Raw genomic sequence first — 13,159 nt, forward strand, 5'->3', positions numbered from 1 at the left:
GAAACCGAATCTCTTAATGTTGTTACCCCTGATCTTGGGGTTGTCTTTGATGTACAGATTTATGGGAAAGCACAGGATGAAGCGAATAGAGTTCTTTAAACGGAAAGATGCAGCATCTACTAGAATGAAAGAGAGTAGCTGCACCGTCAGTGGAGTCCTTAAGTGATCCTGGCTGGTGTCGCTTCTGGAACTAAGAGCTTTGATGCTTTTGCTTTTGTGGAAAAGCTATGGGCAAGACAAGGGAACACTGGGTCCGTCATGTTGACCTTTCAGTCTGATTCACCAGGAAGAGTATTCTTTACCAAACTTTTATATAAAAGGATACATAGCAATATATATCTGGAAGACTTTTGAATTCTCTATCCCTGGCCTAAAGCTTCAGTTAGGAAAGGAACTTAAGCAGTAAGAAGTTGTTGAACTTACTGAAATTGAGATTTTGGCTAAGTGCTTAGAGCTAGGATGGCAAATGCTGAGCATCCATGTCACCATGCTCCTCACCAGTGCATATGGCAGACATCACTAATCCATTAGTGCAGTCTCTCACTCAGTCCAGAGGTGGCCTCGTTATCTTTCCTAACCCAGCGCTTTAGGCAGCTGCTCCTGTATTGATCAGCATTACACAGGAGATAAAACCTGTTTCTTCACCACACCCTCACACCCCCACACCCCCTATAATAGGTTATACTGTGAACTGGTAAATGGTCTGAATGTTTTTGAGTAGGAGGCTGTTCCAGGGCCTGTCTCCTCACCAGAGACCACAGGAGAACGGCCCATCCCTGTTACCATCACCCACAGGGTGCCCACTGAACATATGCTGGCGCTCTGGTTACAAAAAGGCTTAAGATAGCTTTCACCTTCAAGGACCTGACTCTTACTGGGAGAGGAGAAGGGTAAGTAAGGTAGCCTAAGATGCATGCCAAGTAAGTGTTGTGTTGAATAAATAGCAATTGAAGAAAGAGGAGCTGAAATCCTATGGGACTGAAATCTGAGAAAGAACTATCTTGTTCCCATTCAGTAGCCTGGCCAATTTATTTTGGATATGCACACTTCATTGCTGATCTGTGTGGAAGGTGAAAAAAGAGAAAAAGAAAAAGTCTTCAGAGGGAAGTTTGGGGAAAGCAAAAACTTAACAAAATAATTGAATCTAAGAAGGATCAGGGCATGGCAACAGTGTTCACTTGGTTATCTCTACCTTTCTCCTTGGTTACTGACCTGCGTCCCAGAGGAGAAGAGGTAAGGCAGAGGATAGTTAACGGAAATAGTGGAATTGGGAGTAAGGGAAGGTGAGAGCTGTGAGGGAATAAATAAATGGATATTTTAGTGATTTGTTTTCTCTTGCACTGCCCTGCATCCTGGCATAGGTGGGCTGGGGATTGATAGAAGGTTTGCTTTATTTAGGGTCAGAAGTACATGTAAAAATGTATATTCTTGGGGCGCCTGGGTGGCTCAGGCGGTTAGGCATCTGGCTCTTGATTTTGTTTCAGATCATGATCTCAGTCAGGGTTTGTGAGATTGAGCTCCCACATTGCATCCAGCTCTGTGCTGGCAGCACAGAGCCTGCTTGAGATTCTCTTTCTGCTCCTTCCCTGCTCACACACGCTCACTCTATTTCAGAATAAAAAAACATTAAAAATAAAGATGTGTATTCTTGGCATAATTTATATAAGATATTGAACTATATCAGAAGTGTTTTGCACAAGGAGTTTCCTCATATAGATCACCTTTTAATACAGCTAACTAGGGCCCTGCGTTACTTGGTAGATTTCTGTATTTTACTTTCTAATATTTACAAGATTTGAGTTTCGTTATTCTCAATGTTTCACATACAGATTTGGTGTCATGCTTCTATAATAAGTTACTAAATTTAAAAGGAAATTTTTTTTTTGTTTGTTAGAGCGCAAGCGAGCACAAGGCGGGAGAGGGACAGAGAAAAAGGGAGACACTGAATCGGAAGCAGGCTCCAGGCTTTCAGCTCTGAACACCGACCCCATGAGGGGCTAGAACCCACGAACTCATGATCATGATCTGAGCCCAAGTTGGATGCTCAACCTCCTGAGCCAACCAGGTGCCTCAAAAGGAAAATTTTAAGTTAGGTTATTTCTAAGATTGAATATTCTATGGTAGGCCACATAAAGTAACTCACTGGTAGTTCAGAAAGATACTAAACATGACAGATGGACTCTTTGTTGGGAAAAGGACATACACTACATTTGGTGTAACATTGCCTAACTATACCCCACCCTGAAATTCATTTTTTAAATATTTGCTTGATGAAGCCCTCAAAGTGAAATAGAGGGGGATTTTTTTTTTCAGATTTTATTTTTTATTATTTAAAAAATTTTTTAAAAATATTTATTTATTTTTGAGAGAGAGAGATCGGGGGAGGGGCAGAGAGAGGGAGACACAGAATCAGAAGCAGGCTCCAGGTGCTGAGCTGTCAGCACAGAGCCCGACATGAGGCTTGAACCTCTGAACCATGGGATCGTGACCTGAGCCCTTAACCAATTGAGCCACCCAGGGGCCCCCAGATTTTCATTAAATTGTAACTTGTTTTTTAAATTAAAAACAATTGTTAATGTTTATTTTTTATTTTTATTTTTGAGAGAGAGAGAGAAAGAAGGTGCAAACCTCTTTCTTAATAAACATAAGTTTAAGATCTTTTGAAGTGCGCAGAGGAGAAAGTTCCTAATTCCACGTTAAGTGTGGGGAAAGCTTCACATGGAAGCCCTGCTCGGGTGCCAACCATGAAGAGGATACTAATCATGAAGAGGGGTTTGCTAGTGGGGAGAATGCCTGTGTGGGAGTATAAAACTGGAGAAGGCCTCCAGATTCATCCATTCTACTTTTCTTTTTTTCAAGTTTATTTATTTTGAGAGAGAGAGAATGGGGGAGGGGCAGAGAGAGAGGGGGAGAGAGAGAGAGGATCCCAAGCAGGCTCCATTCTGTCACCACATAGCCCTATGTGGGGCTCGAACCCCCAAACCATGAGATTGTGAGGTGAGCTGAAACCAAGAGTTGGGTACTTAACCGACTGAGCCACGCAGGATCCCCCCATTCTACTTTTTCTACTATCTAAACCAACCTGGACAGAAGCATGCCATGTATCTAAAAATGTCCAAGAAAGGAAATCATATTCAGTCACTACTGTATTTGACTCATGTTTTCCGTTCACGAGTTCAGCAGTGAAATTTCAAGTCATGGTACTTAAACCGCCAAACAGAATATTTCAATCAGCATTTCTCCTAATCCAACCACTTTTTACCTTCACGTAACTACCCCAGCCTCTCTGACCCCATCTTTTGTGTGTCTCTGTCGGTCCAGAGTTTTCAGATTTTCGTTGTATATGCATCTGGAAGAGGAGTAAGTTTTGGGGTATGAAGAAGCCAGTTTCAGACTCTATTTGGGAGCGTAGCTGGAAACACTGGGCCCTGAGGGAAAGTCCAAGATGCTCCTGCTACAGAGTCAGGCTGGTGAGAAGGGTGGGGAGGGAAGCTGGCTTTTCGTGCATCCACTGCTCTTGCCCTTCCTCAGTGCAGAACAGAACACGAACACTGCCAGCTCCAAAACTCATCCTTCACAAGTTCTTTTTAAAGCCTACGGGAGGACCTTGTTTGGGGAAACGGTGCTGGTTAGGCTCAGAGGTTTCAGACAAGTGGAACCCTACCCTGGGCCGAATGATTTTGACTGCTGTAACCACTTTCAGAACTCAGGCCTGCAGACCTCTTTCTAGGACTTAAAAGGGCTGTTTGCTGGAGAAGGGGAGAGGAGCAGGTGGAAATGTCTGAGGGCTGTTGTTTTTTAAAACCAAGGCAATTTTTAATAGCCAATCATTTGTTTCTAAGTTCCCCTCTTGGCCTTAAGGAACCAGCTGTAAATAAAATATTGAAAGAGCTAAAATGCTGGCCCTTCACATAATGTCCTATAGTTGCATCATTTTGATTCTGTGGTTTTAAAGATACCCACCCTGGCTCTACCACTTATTTATAGGATACAGTTGATCATGACACTTAGTTTCATTTTTTTTTTTATAAAATAGGTGTAATAATTTCTACTTTATAGTTCTTGGGAGAATTGGACGTAATTCATATAATATAAAATGTCTCTCACATAGTAATTGCTGAATAAAGTGCAACCAAATAAAAACCATCTTTGCAACATCTGAATTGCTGTCTTAATTTACCCCACAACTGCTTTAAGAAGGTTCTACACAGGAGGATTTGGGTGGCTCGGTTGGTTAAGCATCCAGCTTTTGATTTGGGCTCAGGACATGATCTCACAGTTTATGAGATTCAGCCCTGTATCAGGCTCTGCACTGACAGAATAGTGCCTGCTTGGGATTCTCTCTCCCTCTCTCTGCCCCTACCCTGCTTGCACGCTCTCTCTCAAAATAAATAAATAAACTTAAAAACAATTTCTTAAGGTTCTAGACAGTAAAATAAAAGCACGACATTTAAAATTGACGTATTTTGAATAAAATATTATAAAATCTCAAATTGTGAGCTACGGGTAACTATATGTTGCCACTCACACTCAGCGAACTAGTGTTTTCTGAAGTGGGCTATCGACATTCCAAGTTAGGCAAAGATCATGCACTTGCGTGTGGGAAGAAAATATTAGAGCTGCTTTAAAAATATTATTTATCTTCTCCTTTAAAACTCTTTTTTTGTTGGGGCGCCTGGGTGGGTCAGTCGTTTGAGCATCCGGCTCTTGATTTCGGCTTAGGTCATGATCCCGAGGTCATGGGATTGAGACCCATAACGGGTTCCACACTGAGCATGGAGCCTGCTTGGGATTCTATCTCTCCCATTCCCTCTGCCCCTCTCCCCTACTGATGCTCTCTCTCTCTAAAATAAAAAATTGTATTTGTTGTATATATCATTTATATAGTGTGCCAGTATAGTAGTAAATGCATAAATTATATAAATGTCTATTTATATAAGATATCAACTCAGTTTTTTAAATTTTTTTTTAACTTATGACCATAAGCATTTGGAAATCACTGATCTAAGTGGCCATGTCCATTATAACATGCAGATTCTTGTCAAGTCCAATTTCTTAGAATTTTATCACATTAAATGTTTGAACATGGGTTTGAGATTTAGCAAGATAAAAAAATAAGGACCATTTAAAAAAATGTATGGGCAGTTTTATTTGATTCTTATTCTATATCTGTTTGCTAGTAATTTTCTACCCAGTGCAGTGTTTTTCAAGTTTTTTGGATTTGCTTTTTAGTTCCTAATTTGAGGAATTAATACAATTTGGGAAATAAAAGACACCAGAATGGAACCCATCTGCCTCAATAGGTTTCTGAAGTTTCTATTGTGAACCTTTTCCTGTGCACACATTATAGTTTTGGTTAGGGACTCCTGAACCATGCGGTGAAACGTTTGCTGGATATCCCATTTGCAGAATCCATTTTTTGTGCCTCAAGTGAGGTCGTGTTCTTGGTCATGGGTTTTAGTCATGTGTTTTAAAGGCACGATACTGCCTTACCCTTCAGAACTTTCTGCTGCTTACCCAAAGTTCTTCCAGGTAGCCATCTCTGATCATTTGAAGACTTTTTTATCTTTTTCTTTTTTTTCAGAAGATTAGCAGAATTCCTGATCACATTTTCTGGCCCATGACTCCCATACAAAATATATCTTCCCAGAGGTCAATTTCTCTTGCACTGACAGGTAAATTGTGCATATGGTTACTCTCCTATCCTGGTTAAAAAGAAAAAAAAAAGTAAAACCAGAGACTGTTGTGATACATTTTGTTGCCAGAATCTTTGGCAATGAAGGGGTAAATAACAATGACAGAAAGCGTTTAGAAACTGGCTTCTTCCTCACTCCCCTGATTCTGCCACAACTAAGAGCTGGAGTTAACCCCACCCTCTCTAGCACAGGCGGCTGGTGCTCAAGCAGTGAGTATGAAGTATCGGGTTGGGTGTGGTCCAAAGACCCACCTGCCCATAACCCACATATTGTTCTTTCCATCTTTAGGACCAGCTGGCTCTCATGGCTCCCATCAAACTATGCAACATAACATAGTCCTTCCCCACCAATTATTTGCTGTAGTTAACTTTGCTACAGTTAGTTACAGCTAACTTCCTGTAGGGCATACCTGTTACTTGTACTTAATAAGAATAGAGATCCATTTTCATCATTTCCTTTCTCTCCTTATGGAGAGGAAAATATTTACATGTACCATAACCTGCACGTTTACATCTCTTTGTTAGATTTGTTTGGCCATCATCTCAATGCCTGGTCTAGTTTCTAGTGTGTATTTTTGGTTTAAGGGTTGTTTTTGTTTTGCCTAGGGTAAATTGAGCACCCAGAGGGGAAATTTTCAATTATTTCTGCAGGAGTTTTCCTGAGTTGCTAACAATGCCCTTATTTGTTGTCTAGCCACTGCAAACTGACTTTGACAAGAACCGCTGAGAATTTAGTTTGTCGTCTTTTTTCATATAAAAATATATTAGCCATCCTTTGATCTGTTTTCCAAAAATCTCTTATGACTGGTGCAGCTTACTTTTTCATAGCTTCTGAAGTAAAAACACATTTTTTAATGCACAACTGTAGATTCTTCATTTTGTAACAAAGCCTCAAATTATATTAATTCTTCTCTAAGATTTTGTGATATATCTGAAAGATGGACATACTGACAAAAACCTTAAAAATCAAATTTTATTTGGATGAAAATGGAAAAGCAAAAGAGCCTGTTTGGCTGAAATCTGCATTCACAATATCTCTGTAGCTGCTAGTTTTAATAAAAACATCTGAAGCAATGGAAAATTGGGGTGGAGGAGGGTGAGTGTGTTATTGGACCTTTTTGAAATTACAGAAATTCTCAAAACATTTTGTACCTGAAGGCTTTTTAAAGTAGTGTTCCATTCCTGCAAATTGTGGTACATAATCAATGTTTATAATAGCCCTGTGTGCAGTTGGTTGCTCCATAAAAATGTATACTAACAAGCATCTTTATGTGGGCTGTTTAATGAATGACTCCCCATTCACAGACTTGCATTCTGTACCTGGGGGGTCTTATTGCCCTTTCTGAAGGCCTGCCTGATACATGGTATGCCTCATACTCATTCTATCAGTGTTTTGTTTTGAAATTAGTCACTGTTACAGAGTGTGTGTGTGTGTGTGTGTGTGTGTGTGTGTGTGTGTATACTCTCTCCCACCCCCACCCCCGCTCTGACAATTTCCTGGGTTGAGTGCATGGGCGCTTGGGGCACCTGGATGGCTCAGTCAGTTAAGCATCCGAGTTTGGCTGAGGTCATGATCTTGCAGCTCCTGGGTTCAAGCTCCGTGTCGGGCTCTGTGCTGACAGCTCAGAGCCTGGAGCCTGCTTCCGATTCTGTGTCTCCCTCTTTCTGCCCCTCCCCTGCTCATGCTCTGTCTCTCTCTCAAAAATAAATAAACATTAAAAAAATTGTTTTAAGTGCTTAGCCTTATTCAGATTAAAAATTGAGAACCTACTATGTGCACATAGTGCTTTGACACTAAACCAAATTAGGTAGTAGGTGGCTTTTAAGGATAATAGTTAATGTTCAGAAAGCCTATGAGTTTCTCTGAAACTACAGATAGCATGCTCTTTGTTTTGTGTACATATAACCAAAGGTTTCATGCAGTTGGGTTATCATGACATATCATCGTTTGACAATTTGATAATAGTTATTTGCTATCACTGTTGTACTATTCAAGAAACTGTGAAATTACCGTTCTAAAAGGCGATGAAGAATCTTTTCAAGTAAGTAACTTCACTTAATGTTTGAAGAAATATGTGAATAAAAGGCCTCAGTATGATGAAGTCGTTCTATGTGTGAGGGTTTCCAGATAATTGCTCTAGATTTGTTCAAACCCTTATGACACTGATAGTGCCAGAAATGAAAGGAGCAATGCAAACTGTATGGAAACTGAGAAACCTAAGTTGGTTCAGTAACACTCACCTCTTCTTCTTCTTTTTTTTTTTAAAGTGTTCACCTGCTTTAGATATAAAAATAACTTTGCAATTGCAGACTTCCAAGTTTATCCCAATGTTCTCAGTGCTATGGGCTATATGTGGATGCACAGTGTGTGTTAAAAGTACTTTTGTAACCATCTCAGGATTTTTAAAATGACTCGTTATTTCTGTGAAGTCACAAAAAACCTGACTGCTGAAATATGCAAGAATTAGAGCAAGGTGATAGAATCTGGAGCACCTTATAAAAGCCTGACCTTATGCTTTAATTTAACTCCCACACAATCTTTTTTTCTCAAAAGTTTAATTGAGCTGCACTTGGTTTTTGTTGATTAGGATAATTATGCCGGAATGACTTTAAAATCTCTTTGCATGCACTGTTTAGCTCGGGCACTTCTTATAATCACTTGGAGAGGGACCAGGAGTGTCCTACCCAGAATTCCCAGGGTAGGGCGGTGGGAGAACAGAGCAAGGTGAGTTTAAGGAAGCAGCTACCTTTGTTCTGCAGCTTTTAGCTATTCAGCACTGCTGGGGTCGGTCATCGAATTGAAAGCGGCAGGACTGGAGGTCTGACTGCCAGGTCAATCTGAAACCAAGCAGCAGAATATGAGATGGAAAAAACATGGGCCTTAAAATTGGACAAAACCTGGATTTGAATTCTGGGCATGAACCCTGCCATGGAGGCTTTTAGCTGTATGACCTTGAGCTACTGAATTCGAGACTCAGTTTTTTAAATTTATTGTGGAGGATGTGAGCTAAGTTAACATGCCTTTGCTTAGCACAGTGTCTGGTGTAATAGTTAACTCATTTTTTTTTCCAGCTTATGATAAAGAAACTGACATCTACTCACCTTTGGCATATAATTAAGGATGTTTGCATCACTCATTTTTATTGACTTTTCATTTTTTAACCATTAAAATAATGTCATGGCATTTCATAGACCATGAAAACTCAGTTTAAACAATCTTGGGCATATTCTTCTGCTATGACGAGCGAGCTGTTCTCTCAAGGTATCTTTGATATTTGGTATCGTGCAAGAGAAGTGATATGGCCGATGTCAAATCTGAATTGATTTTCCCAAGAAGAGTATCAAGCAATTGTGCATTCACAACAAGCTGAAATCTGAAATGATTTTCCTCTCTCATTTGTGCAACTCATTTTCATTGTGAAGGCAATTCATAAAAACAATGCATAATCAAACCTGCCTACCAAGATAAAACATTCTCTAGCCCACTGATTTAAATTTAAGAACAAACAGCAAACAAAAAAAACCTAGCCCTTTCATGACTAAACTACAAAGCATCTTTTAAATAGATGGTAAAATTAATAGAATTACCTAATTTATAATAAACTTTTTTAATTAAAAAAATGTTTTAATAATGTTTTTTATTTATTTTTGAGAGAGACAGAGAGTGAGTTGGGGGGAGGGGGACAGAGAAAGAGGGAGACACAGAATCCAAAACAGGCTCCAGGCTCTGAGCTGTCAGCAGAGAGCCCGATGTGGGGCTTGAACCCATGAAACATGAGATCATGACCTGAGCCGAAGTCGATCGCTCAACTGACTGAGACACCCAGGCTCATTTTTTTTAATGTTTATTTTTGAGAGAGAGAAGAGAGTATGGGTGTGTGTGTCTGTGTGTGTGTGCGTGCACATACGCACACAAAGTGGGGGAGAGTCAGAGAGAAAAGGAGACAGAGGATCCCAAGTAAGCTCTGTGCTGATACAGGGCTTTGAGTTCACAAACTGAACTGTGAAATCATGACCTGAGCTGAAATCAAGAGTCAGAAGCATAACCAACTGAGCCACTCAGGTGCCCATAGATAAGCATTTAAAAAGCATTCCTAAACTACTTCCAAGCCTAGGGGTGCCTGGGTGGCTTAGTGTGTTGAGCATTAGAGTTTAGATCTTATGGTTTGTGAGTTCGAGCCCCACATTCAGGCTCTGTGCTGATAGCTCAGAACCTGGAGCCTGCTTCGGATTCTGTGTCTCTGCCCCTCCCCCACTCATGCTCTGTCTCTCAAAAATAAAAACATTAAAAAGAAAGTTTTAAACTGCTTCCTAGGCTAGACCTATATATTAGTTACAACAGGTTAGATTTAAATATTTTCCTAATATTTCCTGCTATGTGGTAATAATTAATTGTGTATCCTCTTGGAATCAGGTATTATAGTGTAGCTAAACAAACAAAATTGAAGATTAATTTAGAGAATTAAGTGTTGAGGTGGAAATGTTAGCCTCACCTTAGTTTCAGACAACATCACCTCTTAAGTAAGATATAATAAACCTTGAGTCCTGAGTCTTTTTTTTTTTTTTTTGGTTATTAAATTTGCTTCGTATTTGGCATAATCCTAGAGTAAGACCTTTCAACTTTCCCTTCTTCTGAAGTCATTAAATGATAGCTATGTAGTCCTAAAGATGGTCTGTCTCATAATTATATCAGTTTATGAACTCCGTTTAAGAAATAAAAGAACAATTGCACATTTAATCCAGGAGATCATCTACTGACCATATTGAAGTAGAGGGTCTGTTTTCTGTGTGATTCCCTAACCCACTTATTAATACTTGAGGACTCAGCAGTTTTCAGAGTCTGTGCCCTGAAATTGCTTATTTTGAGAGCAGCAGGTTTCTCTAAGGAGTATTTACTTGGGCCTTTTTTTTTTTTTTTTTTCTTTTTCCCTTGGTGGTACTAGTCAGAAACTTTCTAGACCAAACCAGAGCTATTCTGATAAATATAACCTCATTTACACATAAAAAAAAAATGTCCTGTTCGGTCTCGTCTGTCACAAGGGAAATATTTTTTTCCTTTAACATACAAATGAGAGAGCTAGGTTAAATATAGCAGATAATCTTAATGCAGTGAACATGCTGAGGACCCATAAGTATGGCTATTTTCCAATTTGAGTTCCCTAAATGAGGGCAGTTAAGCACAGGAGCCTGTGGTCAGCTGGAATGAATGAGCAAAACGAGCCGTGACCTTTTGCATCAGGGGAAACACATCGTTCTGTTTCTGGCTTTTCACAGCTTATGTGTTTGCGTTTTTAATGTATGACTGAACCTGAAAGTTCATCTCTAATCTTGATCCACAGGGAAATGGCAGAAATCCTAACCAGCCAAATGATACAAATTTAAATTTCCTGTGGAAGAAAGGTCAGTAATGTTCTGCTCGCTGGGGACAGTCTTAACTCAGCAAGCAATCCTTCTGATTAAAATTCCTGTTGAGAGCTAGTGGTTTGTCTGATTGAAAAACTAAATAAGTCCTTAATCACTTAGGTAAGATGACATCACTGGGACATCAGAAACTGTCCAAGAGATGAAAAACCCCTCCCGGGTATCAACTTCATTTTAAAATTGAAAAACAAAAACATAGGGCTGCATTTAACAGCAACTATTTATAGTTCTGTGATGTAAGACCTCCAGCTTCCTATAATCCCCATTGTTCTCTAAAAATAAAGACCCATTTAACCGAGGAGGACTGGCGAGTGATCTTGTGATGGATTTGAGTTATTGTTCAATGTGCCAGTCCAGGCAGGGGACCACAACAGCGAGTCAACACTGCGGGGAGCCTCTGGCTTGATTGGGTGCCTGCTGCCTTTGCTCACTGTACTTACCTGTTTGCACACTGGTACTGTTGAGAAAATAGCACTCTTGTGGTTGGCTTCTGCTTTTCTCGTGGAAACCTAGCCCTTTTATGAGATGAGCACACAGCTGGCATATTTAGTTGGTAGCAAGTGACTGACCTAATGAATTAGGTCAGCATGGCGAGGATTTAGTTTCTTTGCCCCAACCTTAAAGTTCTTGTTTTTTTAACCATGGAGCTTTGTATCTGTATCACCTACATCTAACTAAGACCTTCCCATGAAGTCTCAAGATAGCCTTTATCCTGAATTTAAAATAACCTCAGATGCACCATTTTACCAAGAGGCCAACAAAATGATGTTACACCCTTGTTAATGTTTCTAATATTAGATTTTACTTGACAGTCCCTACTTACAGTTTGCTTCTTTTCTTTCTCAGTTTTTATGTGCCTGCTGTTTTTCTTTCTTGCAAGCCAGAAGAAAGTAATAAAAAATAAAAGTTAAGAAAAGACGTCCATGCAGATTAAGTGCATTTCCAGTCTCCCTTTGAAATCACATAAAGCGGCTCTGTGTCTCCTTGCTCTGTGGTGTAAGCGGGGAGTGCCTGAGGAGAGCCAGGGACTATGTCTGCTTTCAGAAAGGCCCTGGGAGTCCCTGTTTGAGGCTTCTCATCTTGTCAGTGCTGAAGGGCTGGAGGAGAATTCGGGGATTTCTCACAATCGGTAAACCCTGACATTTTGTCTTTAATCTCTTTTTCAATGTGAATTCTGTCAGATGATCTGAGAAGACACCCAATTACAGTCTGAGTTGCTACCCAGTGCCTAAAACTGCTCAAGAAAAGGGTTTTCTTTTCAGGAATATGATAGCATATGTGTTTCTGAGCTTTTAGCTTTTCGTATGAAATTATAATAAATTGTGCATGAAGGTGAAACACTGAGGATGATGCCACCTTATTAAATTGAATTTAGTGGATGGTTAATTCTGATGATGCTAAAATATTGCTCATTCCAAAGTAGGCACATTGATGCCAGGAAAGACCTTGGTATGTTTGGCATGGAACAGTGACATTTAGCTATTAGGCTGGAGTGAAACATGAATGGAGCTGACAGGGTGAGTGGTCTCACTTCTAATGCCTTTGGGTAGTTCTCTGTGTGCCTAATTATAATTGAGAGCTTTTTAGATTTACTACATAGTAAATATATGTTACATACTCAAATAGATTTAGAAGGCTTAATGGTCTGATAAGTAGGTTGGGGATGTATTTTTAAATATCTAGGTTCTGATATCGGAATCAGACATATCTTGTGTGTGAAAGTGAATGTAAAAATCAAAGAAACTGACATTTGACTAATGCTTAGTAGGTTTCCAAAAACAAAATAATTTCAAACATTTATCTATTTTTAAAATGGACATGTATTGTAGGGACGCCTGGGTGGCTCAGTCTCTTGAGCATCTGACTTGGGCTCAGGTCATGATCTTGATTAAGCATCCACCTTTGGCTCAGGTGATGATCTCTCAGTCCGTGGGTTTGAGCCCTGCACTGGGCTCTGTGCTGACAATCTGGGGCCTGGAATCTGCTTCGGATTCTGTGTCTCCTTCTCTCTCTGCCTCTACCCTACCTGTGCTCTGTCTCTGT

General features: G+C 40.0%; 1 long non-coding RNA gene across 1 annotated transcript; it reads left to right on the forward strand.

Moving 5' to 3' along the window:
- Nucleotides 1–1,910: 1,910 nt before the first annotated feature.
- Nucleotides 1,911–12,626, forward strand: LOC122201131. The gene is made up of 5 exons (XR_006194096.1): nt 1,911–2,065; nt 5,585–5,675; nt 11,035–11,095; nt 11,963–12,245; nt 12,537–12,626. It is a non-coding gene; the product is annotated as an uncharacterized LOC122201131 (long non-coding RNA).
- Nucleotides 12,627–13,159: the final 533 nt, after the last annotated feature.

Source organism: Panthera leo, chromosome A1 (assembly GCF_018350215.1).
Source record: "Panthera leo isolate Ple1 chromosome A1, P.leo_Ple1_pat1.1, whole genome shotgun sequence".
NCBI lineage: Eukaryota > Metazoa > Chordata > Mammalia > Carnivora > Felidae > Panthera > Panthera leo.